The 13865-nt window shown below is 61.2% G+C and overlaps 1 protein-coding gene and 1 pseudogene across 1 annotated transcript in view; one reads left to right on the forward strand and one right to left on the reverse strand.

Moving 5' to 3' along the window:
• Window positions 1-3900: 3900 nt before the first annotated feature.
• Window positions 3901-4017, reverse strand: LOC128827580 (U2 spliceosomal RNA; annotated as a pseudogene).
• A 1295-nt stretch (window positions 4018-5312) lies between these two features.
• The window catches only part of LOC128826928 (uncharacterized), a 303519-nt gene continuing 294966 nt past the window's right edge, over window positions 5313-13865 (forward strand). The window contains exon 1 of the mRNA XM_054010502.1: window positions 5313-5442. The gene's annotated coding sequence lies outside the window, so the exon portion shown is untranslated. The remainder of the gene's footprint in view (window positions 5443-13865) is intronic.

A 13865-nucleotide genomic window follows, 5' to 3' on the forward strand; every position in this document is an offset into this window, starting at 1 on the left:
AGGTGGGGGATCGGCCGAAGCGCTTGCACAAGTTAAAGATGTTGGAGAGCAGGAGGCAGCCGGGGTCCCGCTTCTTGAGGAGGCTGTAGGGGATGCTGTCTTTTCCGGGTGCAGTATTCTTGGTTCTGGAGAGCCTGGCCGTCACCTCTTTAGGGGTGAAGTCGGCCTCCAGGCCGTCCGCGTCGGGAATGCGGGGCAGGGGGCGGAGGCACTCCGGGCGCTGCGCGTCGTTCCTGGGCACGCCGCCGAACACTCCGAGGAAGTAGTTGTAGAGGCGCTCGGGCGGGATCGTGCAGTACGACGGGGGCCCGTCGAGGATCTCCCTCACGGCCTTGAGGCGGTTCGTACGGTACATCTTCTGGATCCTTGACGCGGCTGCCGGGTCGAAACGGCGGCCGGTGTTCCTCCTTCCAGCTCCCCTGGTGTTGTTGTCACGGTGTGGGGCGGGCCGTCTCGGGGCAGGCCGGGTGGTCTCCTGGTTCGGTGTCCTCTTGAAGGCAATCTCCGCGGACAGCTCGCGGGTGAGCCTGTCAACGAGCAGGTCAAATTCCGCGAAGGAGGCTGCCGCTTGGAGCTCCTCGATCCAGGCGGCCTGCCAAGGCGTGGCTGGCCTAGGCTCCGGCCGCCGGTCCTCGGGCTCCTCGGTCGGCGTGGGCAGCGAGTTTGTCGTGTGGTCGATGGGTTGTCCCACTTGTGGGTCGGGGGACTCCGCGGTTGGGTCCCGGGGCGTAGTCGCTGGTGGGGTAGGATCGCCACTGGTTGTTGGCGGAATCTGGACAGGGTCAAGGGGGGCGGGGGTGATGCCAGGTCTTCCGTGTGCGGCTGCTGTCTGGGGGGTTGTCGCGGAAGCGTGCGACCTTCTGGCAGTAGGGATCGGCCTGGGGCCTCTGGCAGCAGTAGTTTGCAGAGTGGGCTGGGGGGTGGACCCCGTTCCCTCGGTAGGCGGGGTTCGAGGTGCAGGTTGAGGGGTCGCATTGGCTCTTCCTGCGGTTGGCGCCCGTAGGGTGGCCTGGCGACCGGCGTCGGTTCCGCGGGGGGCAGGGGTTCGGGCGGCCACGCGTGGCGGGGCGCTGACCCTTCTTGGGATGGGGTTGCGCTGGTTGGGCGTCGGGAGTGCACTAAGACGCCTCAGCTCAGAGAGCTTACGGGCCACCTGGGTGGATGTGAAAGGTGTCCAGCTGGCAGGGGCTCGGTTAACGTTGCCTGCTGTGGGAGGTGCCGTCTCGGTGGTGGGGCCCTGGTCCAACGGCTCGGGGGTTGGAGTGGGTTTTAAGGTGGCGGTTGGCGGGGGTGCCCCGTTTCCACGCGGCGCGGGAGCAGCGGGCCGGGGCACAGGAGGGCGAGAGGCCGGGACCAGAGTTGTCGCTGAACGGGCTCTCTTGCAGCTGGCCTGGTGTGCCTTGCATCTCTTCTGAGTTTCAAAGGGCAGGCTGCAGAGGGCGCAGCTGAAGGTGGTGGATTTGCCATGGCACCTTTTCAAGTGTCTGGTGACTCCTCCGAGGAGGCGGAAACGCCGGGGCGGCGAGCAGATGGGGCAGGTGAGCGCATCAGCGGCAAGGGGGTATGTGAGGTAGATGGTGTCATCGTCACCCCCCTGCGGAGCGGGGGTCTCAGTGGTAGTAGAGGTTTCTCCAGCAAGGGTGTCCCGCTGGGGGTCGGGCGGGGACTGCTGGGGGCCAGGGGGTGTGACTGGTGCCCGCCGGGGGACAGGGGAGCCGTCTCGTGGCGGCTGGAGCAGCTGGGGAGCAGGGGGCGTGTCTGGGTACCGCAGGAGAACCGGGGAGGCATCTCGTGGTGGCTGGGGCGTGTGGCAGAGTTCCCTTGACAGCCGGGGGACGTGGGGTGGGGTGTTCAGCAGTTGCGACTGCTGTGGGGCGGTGTGGGGGTCTCCCGTTGGCTGGAGCAGCAGGAGCGTGGTGGATGTCCCCGGCGGTTGGGGTGGCAGGGGAGTGGTTGGGGGGTCCCCCGGTGGCTGGAGCAGCTGGTGGACAGCGGGGGAGTCACTCTGCAGCTGGAGTGCCAGGTGATGGGGGGGCAGGTCTCCCAGGTTCCGCGGCAGTCGGCGGGCAGCGGGTCGGGGTCCTGTCCGCCGGGGCGCATCAGTGGGCTCCTCGGTCACTGCGAGCGGTGGCGGCTGGGGCGCAGGGTGGGAGGCCCCCTGCGGCTCGGGCGGTGGTGGCTGGGGCAGGTGGTGGGGATCCCCTGGCTGCATAGGCGGCAGCTGCGCGGGGCAGGAGACCCCCGGGGGCTCAGACAGCGGCGGCCGGGGCGGGTGGTGGGGATCCCCTGGCTGCATAGGCGGCAGCAGCGCGGAGCAGGAGATCCCCGGTGGCCAAGGCAGCGGTGACTGGGCCACGTGGCGGGGCTCCCCGAGCTGCCCGAGTAGTTGCAGCTGGGGAGCGGAGCAGGAGTCCCCTGGCGGTGGGACCAGCGGCGGCTGCGGGGTTCCGCGGGGCTCCCCGGGCTGCCCAGGCAGCGGCAGCCGGGGAGCGGGGCAGGAGTCTCCGGGCGGCAGCCGGGGCACGTGGCGGGAGTCCCCGAGCGGCGGCGGCGGGGGTGCGCCGCGGGTCTCCCTGGGCTGCTCCGGTAGTGGCAGCCGGGGAACGGGGCAGGAGTTCCCGGGCGGCGGAGGCGCGCCGCGGGGCTCCCCGGGCCGTGTAGGCAGCGGGCCGGAGTCCCCGGGCGGCGGCGGCGGAGGCGCGCCGCGGGACTCCCCGGGCTGCTCAAGCAGCGGCAGCCGGTGAGCGGGGCAGGAGTCCCCGGGCGGCGGCGGCGGAGGCGCGCCGCGGGGCTCCCCGGACTGCTCCGGCAGCGGCAGCCAGGGATCGGGGCAGGGGTCCCCGTGCGTCGGCGGCGGAGGCGCGCCGCGGGGCTCCCCGGGCTGCTCCGGTAGTGGCAGCCGGGGAACGGGGCAGGAGTCCCCGGGCGGCGGAGGCGCGCCGCGGGGCTCCCCGGGCTGCCCAGGCAGAGGTGGCCAGGGCGTGGGGCAGGAGTCCCCCACCGGTGGCTGGGGTAGGGGCAGCTGGAGCACGTGGCCCGGCTCCCCAAGGTGGACACGCGGCAGGGGCTGGGGCTCGAGGCAGGGATCCCCCGGCGGCCGGGGCAGCAGCGGCTGGGGCGCGTGGCGGGGGTCCCCGGGCTGCGCCAGGGGGGGCGGCCAGAGCGTGGGGCATGGGTCCCCCGGTGGCAGGGGCAGCCGCTTTGGGGAGGGGGGGCAACCCCCCGGCGGCATGGGTGGTGGGGGAGCCGCGGGAGAGTCCCCTGGAGGGAGTAGGTGCTGGGGCTCAGTGGAAAGGATACCTGGCCCCAGGGGTAGCAGATGGCCAGCGGGGCTCCTCTCCGGTAGCTGGGACGCGTGGGGACGGACTCCTGGCGGCAGCAGCAGCTGGGCGGCAGTGGATGTCTGGGGTAGCAGGGGCGTGGGGAGGCAGTCTCTCCGCGGCTGCGGCTCTTCCCGCGGCAGGAGCGAGGTGGAGCAGACTCCCGGTGGTTGCAGCTGCTGGCGGTCGGCTGCAGGTTCGTCCAGCGGCTGGAGCACTGCAGGGCGGCCTCCCGGCGGCTGGGGACCGGGGTCTACCTTCCTCCTCTCGGTGGTGTTCCTGCAGGCTGGTCTTCGGATGGAAGAGCTTTCTGCAGCAGCATCTTGGGGGCGATTCTCCTTGTCTTCGCACTTCCCTCTGGATCTGCTGGTTTGCCATGGCTCTGAGACACCGAGAGACTTCTTTCGGGTAGTGATCTGAGAAGATCTCCGGGGAGGACCAGGCGTAACAGCCGGGAGCCTGTGTCGAGCAACAGGCTGTGCTGGGACAGTGGTCAGAGCTTTAGGTTGCGTGTTAGGGGTTGCAGGATGCATCCCAGAGCACCATGAGCTCGTCAGGATAGCTGATACAGTGTATCAATAGTGATTCAGATTAAACTGATATAGATCTAGGTAGTAGCTTATCAGATGCAATTAATAAAGATTAAACTGATAAGAACAGATACTACACTTGATCTTAGCTCATAGAGCCGAGCCACACACACACACACAACTGCCCCCCCCCACAGCTACACAAACACCCATCCAGACACAACCCCTGCAGAACCCAAGACATACAGAAACACGTGCATAAATCCATCCACACACCCACACCCACCCCCCTCCTATACACACCCCTTGGGTCACTGCGACACTTAACACTTCAGTTGGATGCGGTGCCCAGGACCGTGTCTATTCTCTGCCCCCCAGAGCCCGCAGGGGACAGATTGGGGGTGTGGCCGGGCACTGTAGCTATTCCCTGTCCCCCAGGGGCCATAGGGGACGGATTGGGGGTGTGGGCGGGCCGCACTGAGCTGTGGCTATTCTCTGCCCCACGGGACCTGTAGGGGGTGGATTGGCAGCCCAGGGGGCATGATCCAATGCCAGTCAAGGGGGGATAAGAGGTGGGGAGGGGGACGAGGTTTCTGCACCACCCCGTTCCTGGCACAGGCTCCTTCGAGGATTTGCATTTCTTGGTAGTTTTCACCCCATCGCCACTTCCTACCCAGCCCCCTCCTGCTGTGCGAGATGGTTAAGGGGGGGGATGGGAAGAACCCAGGAGTCCTGGCTCCCAGCCACAGCTGTGCTAACGTACCAGACCCCACTTTAACCCAGAGCTGGGAATGGAACCCAGGAGTCCTGACGCCCAGCTTCCCTTCCTCTAACCACTAGACCCCACTCCCGCCCTTTTCGGGAGCCAGGACACCTGGGTTCCATCCAGGCTCTGGGAGGGGAGTGGGGGCTACTTGATAGAGCAGGAGGAGCCAGGACTCCTGGGTTCTATTCTCAGTGCTGCTGTGTGACACTGGGCCTCTGTTTCTCCTCCCAACTTTTTGGGCATGGAGCCTGTAAACTCTTTGGGGCAGGGCTGTCTCTCGCTGCATCTGGCCCAACAGGGCCCTGATCTCAGCTGGGGCAGTGCCTGTCTCTGTGTCTGCGCAGCCCCCAGCATAACGGGGGCCTTGATTCTGCCCCGGTGTCTTTGGGTGCTGATGTTGTACAGATCAATAGTCCTGAATAATAAAGGCGTTGCACCGCCATTGCTATGCAAGGGCTAAATGTGATTCTTATCCCTGTGACACCCCCGTGCACCCTTCCCCCCCGCTCCCCGATTCTCCCCCCCGAGCCCCTTGTGCCACTGCTCTTCAACAGCAGCACAGAAAGCCACCCAGCCCTAGCGCCAAAAGAAGAAGAAGACCAAAAAAAAAAAGCTTTGCAAAAATCGGTCACACCAATAGGAAACCAGCCCCGGCGGTTAGTGACTTCACTTCCCAAAATTAGACGCACACACACACACACACACACACACACACACACACAGCTTCGCTCATCCGGCCCCCTTTGCCAATGCACCACCTCTCCTCGTCCATGGAGGTCTAGGCGGGGAGCTCCGTGCGGGAGCAGCGATGGACGGCACCATCAAGGTAGGTTCTGGAGATGCTCCTCCAGGTGCGGGTGTCTTGGCTCCAGCTGGCGCTGGGCTCACGCTGGGCTGCGTTCAGTTCCTCTCTCTGGTGCGTGCCCCGGCTCCACAAACGCCCCCCCCCCTCCGCTCTTTCCTTCTGGTACAAAAAATTTCCTCTTCCTTCCCGTTCGTGGCGGTCGATGTCGCTGAGCTTAAATAACCCAAACCAAACCGCCCCAGAGAGAGACACCCACGACACTGCTCAGCCAAAGCCCCACAAAGGCACATACCTCCCCCTGCCCCCGTTCCCAGGAGCGTGCGGGAAGAGGGTCAGGATCGGGGAGAGCCTGCGTTCCGAAGGGAGGAAATGGGGCGCTCGCCCCCTCCATGGAACATGGGGGTGCCATGGGGCACCTATGGATGGTCCCCCCAAAGCAGGGCAGAAAGGATCTCAGGCCAGGATGGAAATGGGGGGGCCTGTGCCCCCAACTTGGAGATTCTGGGGTGCAACCTTGCTTAACAGGTCAGTCTGTCCTTCTTTCTGTCACTGTCCCATTCTAGCTTTCTCTAGCACTCGTTCGTTCATTCATTCTTTTTCGTTCCTTTCCTTCTCTAGCTTGCATGTTCTTGCTTTCTTTTGCTTTTTTCCCCTTCTACCTTTCATGCTCTTTCTTTCCTTTGTGTTCTACCATTTTTTCTCTCCCTTTATTTCTTTCACTGCTTTCACATTCTTTTCTCTCTCGCTCGCTTGCTGGTTATTTTTTTCACTCACTCCCTTCCGAGCCAGGCAGGTTCTTCTCGCACACAGATTTCGGGGCAGGTGGATTAGTGTTATGTGTTACCCAGCAGCTCCGCTGACAGGTCCATGGCTGGCCTGGGAAGCTGGGAATCTTGTGCACTGCATCAAACCGAAAACCTGTTGGTATCAAGGGAACGAGATCCGTGGCCGAGCCCCCGTTGGATTTTGGAGGCTGCGTTGCATCTTTACCCGAGTGGCAGGGCAGGCATTTCTAGGACTCAGAGCCACTTTGATGGTCTCCAGAATTCTAAGCTCTTTGGGATCGTGCTCGGATACTACATTTGTTCCTCAGTAGGGAGAGACGGGGCTTAAAGCCGGTTTGTACAGTGGGGAGCAAAAGGGGGGCTGCAAGGGGCGGGTGTCCCAGAGCCAGCAAGGAAATCACCAGGTCTATTAATATTGATCCACTGTCATTCCTGGAAATCAGTGGCAGTGAGGCACTGAAATGCCTGGGAAGGTCTGGGCCTGTTGGACGAAAGCTGCTGCACCCGGAGGATGCTGGATCCCCCGGACCTGGTTCTCCAGCCACTTTAAGCACCGTCCGGCGAGACGGAGTTTTAACCAGCCAGGCCGCGACTGGGCTGAGGGGAATTAGCAGCCTTGGCAATGACAGTGGGGGCCCGTCGTCTCCTTGGCCAGCGGCATCTTGGCCGTGCCCAGGGGAATTGTCTGATTTGCACGGTGCTGCGGGGCTTTGCTGGGGCAGTTTCCTGGGGATCGGCCTGGAGCCTGCATATGCCGAGGCAAATGTGCCCAATTGGCTCTTTCTGACCCGGGCGCTGCACAGACAGGCAGGGGGGGTAGGGTGACCAGATGTCCTGATTTTATAGGGACAGTCCCGATTTTTGGGTCTTTTTCTTACATAGGCTCCTATTACCCCCCACCCCCGTCCCGATTTTTCACATTTGCTGTTTGGTCATCCTAAGGGAGAGACAGGTCCTGCCCGGCTGAGATCAGGGCCCTGTTGGGCCAGGCGCTGCCCAGACACAGCGAAAGACAGGCCCTGCCTAAGGACCTCACGGTCTGAACAGATAAAGGGCAGGAGTAGAAACTGAGGCCCAGCGAAGCAGTCAAGATGACATGGTAGGTCAGGGATCAGTCCTGGCTCCCAGCCCCCTTGTTCTAACCCATTGGACCCCACTCCCAGGGCTGGGGACAGAACCCAGAAGTCCTGGCTCCCAGCCCCCTGCCCATTCTAACCACTAGACCCCTCCTCCCAAGGCGGGGGATAGATCCCAGGAGTTTTGGGTCCCAGCCCTCCTCCCCCATCACTAGCCCTCCCTCCCCTCCTAGAGCAGAGTGCAGATTGCTAACTGACAGCACACAAATTCCCCCCATCCAACCAGCTCCCAGCAGACATGATTTGCTTTCACGCAACTTTTGACATCTCTGCCAGTTTCTCCCCAAGTCCAGATTCAGCGTCTGGGCTGTTATCAGGGCAAAACCCGCTTATCACACGGGGGTGGGGTGGGGTGGATCTGAAATGGAAACCGCACAGTCTGTGCCACTCCCTTATTACACGGACTCCCTTCTCCTTGGCTTCCTGGGCTGTTCCGTGGTTCTGGGGACGATGCGGGGAGAGGGGGGGTTCTGCCTGTGTGTGTCTGTCTGTCTTTGTGTGTATATATCGTCCTGTCTCCCTCCCTCTCTCTGGCTCTGTGTATCTGCCTCTGTGTGTGTGTGTGCGTGGGAGGGGGGTTACATCTCGCTGTATTTTAGTTTTCAGGTGACAGCAAATGAAGTCGTGCAAGGTGTGGAAAGGTTGGGTGTTTCATTTGCAGGACGGTGCGGCCTGCTGTGCATGCCGTACAAACACAAAGGGAGGGTCATTCTCAGTGTATGGGGGAAACTGAGGCACGGAGTGATGTAGCAACAGGCACAAGGTGACCTAGGGAGTCTGTGGGAGAGCTGGGCATAGAATTCAGCACCTTCCCCACAAGACCTGCCTTCCTCCCACACAGTGTCCTGGAGCAGGGGAGGAGGGCAAGTTGGGAGCCAGGATTCCTGGGTTCTCCCGCCAGCTGTGGGAGGGGAGTGGGGTCTAGTGGTTAGAGCAGGGGGCGGGTGAGTTGGGAGCCAGGATTCCTGGGTTCTGCCCTGGCTCTGGGTGGGAGCTGGAGGGGAGTGAATAGCTGTGTGTGCAGGAGGGCATGCCCCCCCGCCCCGCAAACCGGTGCCCCAGCCCCCAGCCCATTGTCTGGCCGGATGGGGAGCTATTTAAAGCAGCTCAGGCCAGAGCCTCACTCCCCATCAGGTGGCCTTATCAGGAGCCTAAGAGGCTTCCGGCTTCGTAGCCTCAGGCTTCCTGCCTCGGCTTCCTGTGCTGCTGCCCAACGCAGCCCCGCGCACTGCACACAGCCCCACCCCCACCCCCTGCCAGATCAGACCCACGGGCCCCTCTACCCCGGTATCCCGCCCTGGGTCACATCCACGGGCCCCTCTACCCCAGTATCCCGCCCTGGGTCAGACCCACAGGCCCCTCTACCCCGGTATCCCACCCTGGGTCACATCCACGGGCCCCTCTACCCCAGTATCCCGCCCTGGGTCACATCCACGGGCCCCTCAAACCCGGTATCCCGCCCTGGGTCAGACCCACGGGCCCCTCTACCCTGGTATCCCGCCCTGGGTCACATCCACGGGCCCCTCTACCCCGGTATCCCACCCTGGGTCACATCCACGGGCCCCTCTACCCCAGTATCCCGCCCTGGGTCACATCCACAGGCCCCTCTACCCCGGTATCCCGCCCCAATCAGACCCCTGGGCCCATCTATCCCAGTGTCCTCCCCTGGGTCAAACCCACGGGCCCCTCTACCCCGGTATCCCACCCTGGGTCACATCCACGGGCCCCTCTACCCCGGTATCTCGCCCTGGGTCACATCCACGGGCCCCTCTACCCCAGTATCCCGCCCTGGGTCAGACCCACAGGCCCCTCTACCCCGGTATCCCGCCCTGGGTCACATCCACGGGCCCCTCTACCCCAGTATCCCGCCCTGGGTCACATCCACGGGCCCCTCTACCCCGGTATCCCGCCCTGGGTCAGACCCACGGGCCCCTCTACCCTGGTATCCCGCCCTGGGTCACATCCACGGGCCCCTCTACCCCGGTATCCCGCCCTGGGTCACATCCACAGGCCCCTCTACCCCAGTATCCCGCCCTGGGTCACATCCACAGACCCCTCTACCCCGGTATCCCGCCCCAATCAGACCCCTGGGCCCATCTATCCCAGTGTCCTCCCCTGGGTCAAACCCACGGGCCCCTCTACCCCGGTATCCCACCCTGGGTCACATCCACGGGCCCCTCTACCCCGGTATCCTGCCCTGGGTCACATCCATGGGCCCCTCTACCCTGGTATCCCGCCCGAATCAGACCCCTGGGCCCATCTATCCCAGTGTCCTCCCTTGGGTCACACCCACGGGCCCCTCTACCCCGGTATCCCGCCCTGGGTCACATCCACGGGCCCCTCTACCCCGGTATCCCGCCCCAATCAGACCCCTGGGCCCATCTATCCCAGTGTCCTCCCCTGGATCAGACCCACGGGCCCCTCTACCCCGGTATCCCGCCCTGGGTCACATCCACGGGCCCCTCTACCCCGGTATCCCGCCCCAATCAGACCCCTGGGCCCATCTATCCCAGTATCCTCCCCTGGGTCAGACCTATGGGCCCATCTACCCCAGTATTCCGCCCTGTGTCAGACCCACGGGCCCCTCTACCCCAGTATCCCACCCTGGGTCACATCCACGGGCCCCTCTACCCTGGTATCCTGCCCTGGGTCAGACCTACGGGCCCCTCTACCCTGGTATCCAGCCCCAATCAGACCCCTGGGCCCATCTATCCCAGTGTCCTCCCCTGGGTCAGACCTATGGGCCCATCTACCCCAGTATCCCGCCCTGGGTCAGACCCACGGGCCCATCTACCCTGGTATCCTGCCCTGGGTCAGACCTACAGGCCCCTCTACCCTGGTATCCAGCCCCAATCAGACCCCTGGGCCCATCTATCCCAGTATCCTCCCCTGGGTCAGACCTATGGGCCCATCTACCCCAGTATCCCGCCCTGGGTCAAACCCACGGGCCCATCTACCCTGGTATCCTGCCCTGGGTCACATCCACTGGCCCATCTACCCTGGTATCCTGCCCTGGGTCACATCCACTGGCCCATCTACCCTGGTATCCTGCCCTGCATCAGACCTATGGGCCCATCTACCCCAGCATCCTGCCCTGGGTCAGACCCATGGGCCCATCTACTCCGGTATCCCATCCCCTCCCTGCCCCCCATATCAGAGCCCTGGGCCCATAGCGATGGAGAGAGGGGTTCATATGGGGATGGATCTATAGCGTCCGGTCACTCCATGCTGTACAGGGTTAGGGTGGTGATGCAAGGCGCCCCCAGCACCTTGTGCCGAGCCAAGTGGCTTGTGCCCACTGCCTCAGGGTATGGTACCTGGCTCCCCCCGTCCCGGGCACACGTGGCATAGGGTAACCCGTGTCCCCTTGCCGTGCTTCTATCTCCCTCAATTACAGGGGCACGGTGTGTAGCCAACAAGGTATTTGCACCCCTCACCAGGCACCGCAGTGCCTCTTCCCCTGTGGTTTGAGTCACATGGGACCCTCCATGGTGTGTGGGGTTTCCAACATTGCAGCTACCTGGTGCCTCGGGGCTTTGATTGCACTGGTCATCATGCGCTGACTGTAGCGCAGCGGTCAGGCAATTGCACTGATTGTGTGTGCTGCATTTGTGATGCACGCAGCACAGCTCTTATGCACTGGGTATGCAATTGCACTGATTGTGCATGTTCTGATTTTGATGCACACGGCACAGCTGCTGTGCAATGACTGTGCAAGTACACTCGTGCATGCTCTGATTGTGATGCAACTGGCACATTCATCGTGCAATGGCTGACAATTGCACTGATCATGCAATTCTCTGATTGGGATGCATGTGGCATGGCCTTGCAATCAGTGTGCAATTGCGTGGATTGTGCATGCTCCGGTTGTGATACGTGCGGCGCATCCTTGGGCATACGCTGACTGTGATGCAGCTGGCACATCCCTTGTGCAATGGGGCCACATTTGCATTGGTTGTGGTGCATGTGGAGTTTGTACTGCTTGGGCAGACATAGGTTGTGATGTGAATGGCGCCTCTGTTGCTGGGAGGGCTGACTTTGTGCACACAAGGGCTTGTGGGGCACGTGTCGCATCCGTCGTGCAATGCGGGGGCCACGATTCCACTGCTTGTGCGTGCACAATACGGGGCCCCTCCGTCATGCTCTGTGCTGCACGACATGGCCCCTGCTTTGGGCCCAGGCAGATGGTTCCACGCATGGGCATCTGCGTCCGCAGGCCGCCTCACCCCAGATGGGCACCCAAAGCTTGTGAAACGTACCCAACCTGCCCTTTGTATGCCACCCCGGCACCTCTGCTGTGCCCTGTGCCAGCTGGCATGCAAGCAGGCCTTGCTTGGAGCCCCCTAAGTGTGCTTTATGCCATTCATGCACATGCTATGCCATGCCCCCTGTGCCCCATGGGCCAGCTGCATGGTACCATGTGCCCCAGTGGCCTTCTGGATTCCTGCGCAGCTTGGGCATCATCGGTGGCCCCTCCATGGCACCCCACGACGAATGGCTTGTGCCACGTGGGATGCCACCCTGCAATGTACTGCATCCCCCCCATTCAGCACTGCAGGGCTGGCACCCAGCTGGCACCACCCTTGGGCACCGCGTCTGGTGCCACGCAGGCACTTCCACGCCACGTTGTGTGGGCATTGTGCCGCTCATGCAACCTCGCCCCGCGTGGGGCACCCTCCGGCGTGCCTGCTCCAGGTGGGTTTTCCTCCATTCCCTGGAGCCCCCCCTTGCCCCTCACAGCTCCTACCCGCCTTTGCAAGAAGGAATGCTGCCTGCAAACTCCGCACAGCGCTGTGTAGAGCAACAGCCTTGGGGGCGGGCGGGCACGGCAAGGGAGTAACCGCAGCCAGGCCCCCCTCCCCCCAGGTCTACTTCTGGATTCACAACTACGAGGACCTGCACGGGGCCCCTCTCAGCAGATTGTCTCACGGGGGCAATTACACCTGCATGAAGTGGGTCTCCGACATAGGGCATGCCTACCTGGCCATATCCCCCACCACCTATGTGGCCATCCTTGGTGAGTAGCCAGTGCCAGGGCGGGGCCACAGCCCTGGGGGTGGAGCCAAGGAGCACAGATGGGAGGTGTCCTTGTCTCACCTACATTCCAAATGGGGGCGGGACCACAGGCCTGGGGGCAGAGCAGGAGAGCACAGATTGGGGGGGTCTTTCTGTCACTGACATTCCAGTTGGGGGCAGGGCCACAGCCATGGGGGTGGTGTAGATAAATTTCTGATAATTTTTATATGACTTTACATTGTGCCTTTTCATATAACCTTGTGGTGGGTCTACCCATGTGTGACCTTTGTTTTTATGGGACTTTGTATCAAAGCCTTCTTTAGAAACTTTGCATTGCCCTTGGTATAATATTATAGCCCCTAAGGACAGAATAAGATAGAAGAAAAATTTCTTTTTGCTAGCAGTAGAACAAGAGCTCTCCCCCCGCCCCCCACTCTTAATCAATTGCCCTGTTGAATGAATGAGGTGTGAATGAGGAAGGCATGAAAGGCAGCACCTCCAGACAGCCTCAACTGTTGGAGAGGGGCTGGGAGCCAGACCCAAGGACAATAAAACGTGTCAAGTGGGCTCATTAAAGACAAGCAGACATACTGACGGCCTCGGGGGTTAGAAGCAAGCACCTTCTTTTGGAAACACCCTCTTTGCAGCATTGGGACAACACTCACAAGAAAGCAGCACAAAGAACCAATGGACACAGACACAGAGTTTAAATCTGGTCTAGATTTGCATAAGAGGAAAGTTGCTATAAAAGTGAGGTGTCTTGCAGAGGACCCCGGGTCTCGTCTTGTCAACATGGGAGCATCGATCCGGATCGACAGAAGCCCGGCTCCACCCCCTCCCCCATCTAACTCACCTGGCCAGTAAAGTTAAGGGGAGCAACTAATTGGTAACAACAAGACGGAATGGGTTTGTGTGTGTGTGTGTGTGTGAGCGTAAGTGTAATATATTATATGCATATAATACAGTGTTAATGAATACATGTATTACTAATAAATGTGGCATTTTGTCTTATTCCCCCTGAAAAGATCCTGTGCAGTACTTTAAGTACAACATTTTGGTGGAGAATGCGAAAGGGGGAGCAAGCATAAAATCCACAGTTATTATAAAACTGGTGTGCACACCGCCAGCTTTAGCAAGCCTGGCACTAAAGAAAAAAAAGTGTAAACTTTCAGTTAATTAACCAAACTCTGAAAAATATAGAAGTTTAGGTTTCAATTGTGTTGTAGAGGTACATACACCCTCAGCCGTAGCAAGACTGAGCTAAAGAGGAGAACTTAGTGTTTCTCACTCTGATCCGGGGAAGGATCTAATCCGGGAAAGAATTTGTATAATTGGTGTATAAACCCTCGGTGGTAGCAGACCGAGTAATACAGAGGGAAGCTTAGCGTCTCTCCCTCTGGCCCAGAGTGGGTTAAAAACATAAAATGCAGATCTTGTTCTGTTAAACCAAACTCTAAAGAATATAGAAGTTTGGGCAGTGTAGTGTGGTTTATGTTTGTTTGTTTTA

This window comes from Malaclemys terrapin, chromosome 21 (assembly GCF_027887155.1).
Source record: "Malaclemys terrapin pileata isolate rMalTer1 chromosome 21, rMalTer1.hap1, whole genome shotgun sequence".
Lineage (NCBI taxonomy): Eukaryota > Metazoa > Chordata > Testudines > Emydidae > Malaclemys > Malaclemys terrapin.